Genomic DNA, 6,015 nt, shown 5'->3' with positions numbered 1-6,015 from the left:
CCCATATTTTCCTCATGGTAGAGAAACGCATGGCTCCCTGTCCTCCTGTACACTTCTCTCCAGCCTTCTAAAGACTGTCCTTGACCAAGCTTTTAGCACATTGTGCTCATCATCAGAGACATCTGCCTCTCATCCTCTCTTGCAGGTCTTTCTTTCTTTATGAAGTCAGTTGGAGGGCGTGTCACCCACCTGCTTAGATGTGTCTATGTGCCATTTTGCTTAGGATAGCCTGTTCCATAAGGCCCAATACATCCCCCAGTGTCTCTGTACATGACTGCTAATGAATGTGACTGAATTCACATATATTTGGGGTAATGCCAGATATCATCAATATTCCATACAGATTTTTAACATATGGTTACACCATTTCCCTTTATTCCCTTTCCTTCCTGACACTTCGTACCTTCAACTCTACATTATCTACCCCCACTCCTCATGCTGCCTCGTTTCCTTTATTGTTGTTACATATATTGATATATGCATACATATATGGGTATATCCTATAGTCTGTTCATCATTGCATATGCATGATATCATGGCTAATCACTTGGCATTATATATCCAATAAGAGCCATACATATATAATTCTTTTGGGAGAAGACTACTTTTCCCATTCTCAGCACATCTTAGTTATGTGTAATTCTTTGTCTAAGATTGGGCCCAATGAGTCCCCCCCCCCCCCCACTTTCCATGTTAGTATGTCTGTTAGTATAGCCCTTGATTAGGTTATTTAGGCATCCATTCTGCTGAGACCTTATAGTAGAAGCTTCTTTGTCATTTCTAGGAGACATAAGCCCATAGCATATTTCACAGGCCTCTGGCTCTTATAAATCTTTCCATGTCTACTACTTCTGCTATGTCTCCTATTGTAGATTGATTCATTGCAGCTGGGAGCCCCATGGCTGGTTCTTCTCTTTGTATTGCCAGTATTTGGCTTCTTGTAAAGGTAGAGGCCCTTTCTTAAGCAGATGTTGTCCAGGCTCACCCTCTGTCCACACAATGAGATACTGTGTATATATGTCCAGAAATAATTTGAGTATAACTGATTTTGGACCTGATTGATGAACACTGAAGCCTAAGACAGACCACTTAGGGGGAAAAGTTTAAACTCATTTATTCTTTAAATGATGTAAAATAAGGTCCTTCTTCTTCATGTTATTTATTGTCATGAATTAAGCACTAGCCCATAGCAGAATCAAGGAAATTCTTTTAAAATGCATGGCTTGATTTCGGATAGAATATGAAACTAGAGCCTTTTCCATTTAGAATGCTTTCATCAGTCTCATTGGAATGTGTATTAAGCTCTCAATCTGCCTTTGTTATCCGGTAGCATTTTTTTTCCTGTCTGAATATGGGGCTTTAATTCTAAGGAAGGGAAACACCACATCTGTCCATACTAAAATTACTGCTTTCCAAACATGTAGCCCCTGTTGAAAGAAGTCTCACTCCATATAAACAAGGATCTAGGCATTGGGCTGTGATGTGTAATGAGCAGTGACTTTCTCTAAGTAGAGTTTTGGCAAAGGACGTGAAGAAATCAGGGAGGCCAAGGGAAGCTGAGAACTTCTAGTGACCTTCCGGGGTGATGACTGAGAGAGGAGGCTGCTGACATTGCTGTGATCCCAACAGGTGGCCACTTCCAAACAGTTCACAATGACTTCTGGGCATATAGAGATGCTATCTCACCGTATGGACAGAAGCCCAGTCTGGATGAGGTTTGTTCAATAAAATGTCTCCATGGGAATGACATTATCTGGCAAGGGGCAAATCCAATGATGCTGTAGGTATTTCCCATCTTCCCTCCTCGTGCTTGAGTCATTTCCTTCATAGACAAGATAAGGAGTAGCCCGCAGAATTACAACTGGGTAAGAACTCATGTATAAAGGCTCAATTATTTCTCTAGTGTTGATGTAACCCAGCTGAGTTTCCGGAGTCAGATAAACATGGGCCTCTTCAGCAATGTCCTTCGTCTTTCCTTCCTCGTACCATTGAGAATGGGAACAGACAACAGGCCAATTCTTTCATTCTAATCCCATTGATAAATTAAAGTGGTTTATGGTTTTCTACTAAAGTTGGTAGACCGAAGGGTGTGTTAACTTCAGAGTGCCAATAGTTAATAATCACTCCACTCCAGCCACTTCCAAGTCATGAGATTTTTGGTTAATTAACTTTATAAGGCTTCAAATACCTTAGCCAATTACTTTAGGGCTTCAGTGGCTTTAAGTCTCTTCAAATACTCGAAGGACAATTAATGCCATGATATTTTGCTTTGTGCAGAAAACAAAGCAATTTGGAGGTGTTTGCTGCACTGTTCACTTGCCTAATGGGTGAGGATGTCAAGGATGAAAAGTTTGTTCCAACGTTGAGTTGGTCTGGACAGTGGGAGTATTTTTTTATTTGCCATTTACCATGTTTCCAAATAAAATGACTTTCTGAAAAAAATTATTTTCTGTATCAGATGCCTTATTATTTTAGTCCTCAATTAGCTTGCCTATTTTGCCTCTTTTGAACGTCTGGCACAGTAAGTCATCCATAAATGTTACTTTCTTTCTGTTTCTAGAACTTAAAATGTTATTGAGTTTCATTGGAATTCATGCTAGAGGAAACTAAGAAGTATTAGCTTACATGAAGAGTATAATTTATCTTCTTCACAATGAAGAAGACAGTTTGATTAGCCTACTTGAGCTTAATGCCCCTTACAGGAAAGTGTAGCTAGGAAGCGTGATGCCCCTCTTCCACATGGTGTCCATGGAGCTCAGAAGGTAGATGACAAGAGGAGACAGACAGAGTGTCAGTCACACACACACTAATCAAATACAAATCAACAGAAACAAACCTAGCGAAGCAGTATCGTTGTGAGCACTGAAACCTACTGCATCTTCCACGAAATACTTTAGATCACTCCAAATCCTGCAAGTTGCTGTCTCAGCCCCTTCTTGTGTGGGTAGGTGGAGGGGTGCTGGATGCTGTTCAGTTTGCCCAGCACGGCGTTGGCTTACCTTTATTTGCAGGCACACCCTTAAGAATACCTGTCTTCGCAAAACACACCCCTGCAGTTCCTTGATGCTATGCTATATTTGCTTAGGCTGTCAACTTTGCTTGTTTATGGCTGTCACCCCATTGTCACATCTATAGTGAGCTTGTCTCCTTACAATGTTATTTGCACTTGGTCTTTATTTCCTCTCCTTTACTACCCCAATAATTGGAGTGAGAACTCAGGAAACTTAAAGTACACAATCCAGAACTGAGAGCTTTATCATTTTTTTAAAAATTATTATTCCTAAAGTCCAGATACAAACCACTCATGTCAATTCTGAATATTTATCATATGCCATATATCTGTTTCTCAGGAAACATCTCATGAGGCATGCTTCACCTTTGTTTTTACAGATGGTTTAGTCCAAAGGCTTCCATGAAAAACACTTGTAATTTAGTGAATGGGGGCAATAATAGGTAGAAAGAAAAAAAGATGCAGGAAGATGCATTTAGAATGGAGGCCCTAGTCTATTGCCCAAGGTGTCTGGAGAGGAAAAAGCCCTAATGATTGACTTTTGTTCAAACAAAGGACTAATGGACTATGTCTCTATAATCCCACAGGCTATATCAACTAGTAGTTACATTAAAGTTATTGCAGAGCTATGATAAGGGCAGAGGGAAGAACTTAGGCATAGGTATTTCCCTACAGACCAGGGAAATTCCTGGGGAATAACTTGACTGTCAACAAAGCAGTAGGGATGAGCAACTGTGTCCTAAAGCTGAGAAGCGGGCATAGCGTCTACTTGCACTGTGATCATTTACATTTCAGGTTCCCGGCCGGAAATTTTAGTCAAAATATCTTTCTCAGGGTACAGGACCCTCAGCACCTTCTGGGTTGTGTCTTTCTTACAACCTGGTAGCAATTTTGGTAAGAGCTGCTACAAGAAATATCGAAGCCAGCCACTCATAAGAAATACTCCTTTTCTTCACATTCTTCTTCTTTCCATTCTCAGGCAGAATTTCCTCCCCTTCGTTAGCAAATTGTCACTTTTACAAGCTTTCCCATGCTGTCCCTGGCAAGGGTGAACTTCCCCAAACACTGGAAAATTCATAACTACAAGGCCTTTTTCATTGTTTCCTGAATTGCTTCACAGCCATTATTTTTTCTACTTTACTTTTCTCAAGAGTTTCTATTATGACACCAAGTTTTATTGCCTCCCAAGGACAACATGCCTGGTACCAACTTTCCACAACATCTAACATCTTGTCTCCAAGCCTCTGATACAGTCTGCAGGGGGTGCATCACTATAATGCTTAGCTATATGTACTTTCATGGGAAATCTGGGACAGAAGATAGCTCGAACAAAGTTTGGTACAAATTTGCACGATGGCTTCTTTTTTCTTCAAAATCATAGTAGAGGACAGTTTGTGTCCTCTGGATAGAACATTTGTGTTGAGAACAAATACCATCATCAGTAGTTTTAATGCCAGAGGGGTCTGAGATACTGCTGCTGCTATTAGTGTCTCTCTTTGTCCAAGCATCCTTTTGAATTTCAGGAGAATGCCCTGAGGATCATTAACAAAACAAGTATACTGCTGCTGCTGCTGCTGCTACTACTACTACTACTACTACTACTAATAATAATAATAATAATAATAATAATAATAATAATAATAATAATAACAACAACAACAACAACAATTGGGACCATGAGTTGGACTTAAATTTATCTTTCCTAAGGAAAAATCTTAATAATCTTATCACATTAAGTAGGTACAAGTGAGGATAGCTCAGAAGTGCAACACACTAAACCTGAATATACATTTTCATGCTAAGGCAAGAAAATCCTTTGTAAAAACAAAGTCAATCAATCAGTTACTATCTCTTTTTTTCTTTTTCAGAAGAAAAAGCCAGAAGAGATCTCTTTTCCCAAGCAAGATAAACCTTTCTACTAAAGACAAGTTGATGTGATTCTGTAGATAGATAAGGTAAAATAGTTAGAGAAGGTCTTTAAAAACCTAAGGGATAGAATATGGCATTTAAAGATGTTTTTATTATTTTAAAGATTCACTGACAATGATACAGGTTAACTCCTGGCAACACCAGCCTTCCTCAAACAAGATTATGAACATCAAAGTACCTCATTATGGAGATGGCTTCAAATATGGCAAACCAGCCATTGGACAAAATGTCATTTCTGCCACAGACAGAATTATGCCTAAAACTGGGCAAGCTTGGATGCAGGTGAGTCAAAGGCCAAACTCTTCCAAGACAGGGTAAGCAAGTTCTCAATAGTTCCTGCCTTACAAATCTGTCTGTCAGATATATTGGGCCAGAAAACTGAAGATGATGCTCCAACATTATACTGAGTTTTGGGTGACTGTTCAGACAGCTGTCTCTGTCATGTTCTCATTTTGGAAACTGCTAACATGCACTCCCTATATACCCAAATAATTAATTTTATTCCTTCTCAAGTCTCTGATGGGGTTGAAGACAAGATAGTTTAGTTTTACAATTAAGCTTAGTTGTTTAGGGTTTAAGTTGTTTTTAGGTCTAGATAGATGTTTTAAGTTAATAAAGATGAGATATAGTAGATATTCATTTATATTCAGAATTTTAGAAGCACCAAGATAGGAAAGATGTTTTCTTCAAAGTTGCCAAATACAAATAGCCAAAACACTATGAATGTAACATTTATATAATTCCTGATTATTCAGTGGTTCTTCTTGCTGTAGGCAGTTTATTGTATATATGTGTAAGAATATACATGCATATGTAAAAAAAAGAAGACAGGTTGAATGTAGAGTTAATAGCAGCATGATTAAAATAATACCTACTCACTACCCACACAACATGGCTTTTATGGAATGAAAAAAATTTTGCATTCATTTTTCAGGTGCGATAACCACAGATCTACACAGTGGAGTAACAATCTCAGACAGAGCCCATAGCTTTTACCTCCAGTCTCCATTCTAGATACATTTTGCATAACTATCTTAACAATACTGTGAACAGCAAAGTGAGTCAGACACATTCTT

This window comes from Acomys minous (genome assembly GCF_964271855.1).
Source record: "Acomys minous genome assembly, chromosome: 12".
In the NCBI taxonomy this organism is placed as follows: Eukaryota; Metazoa; Chordata; class Mammalia; order Rodentia; family Muridae; genus Acomys; species Acomys minous.
Note: the sequence above shows the minus strand (reverse complement) of the source record.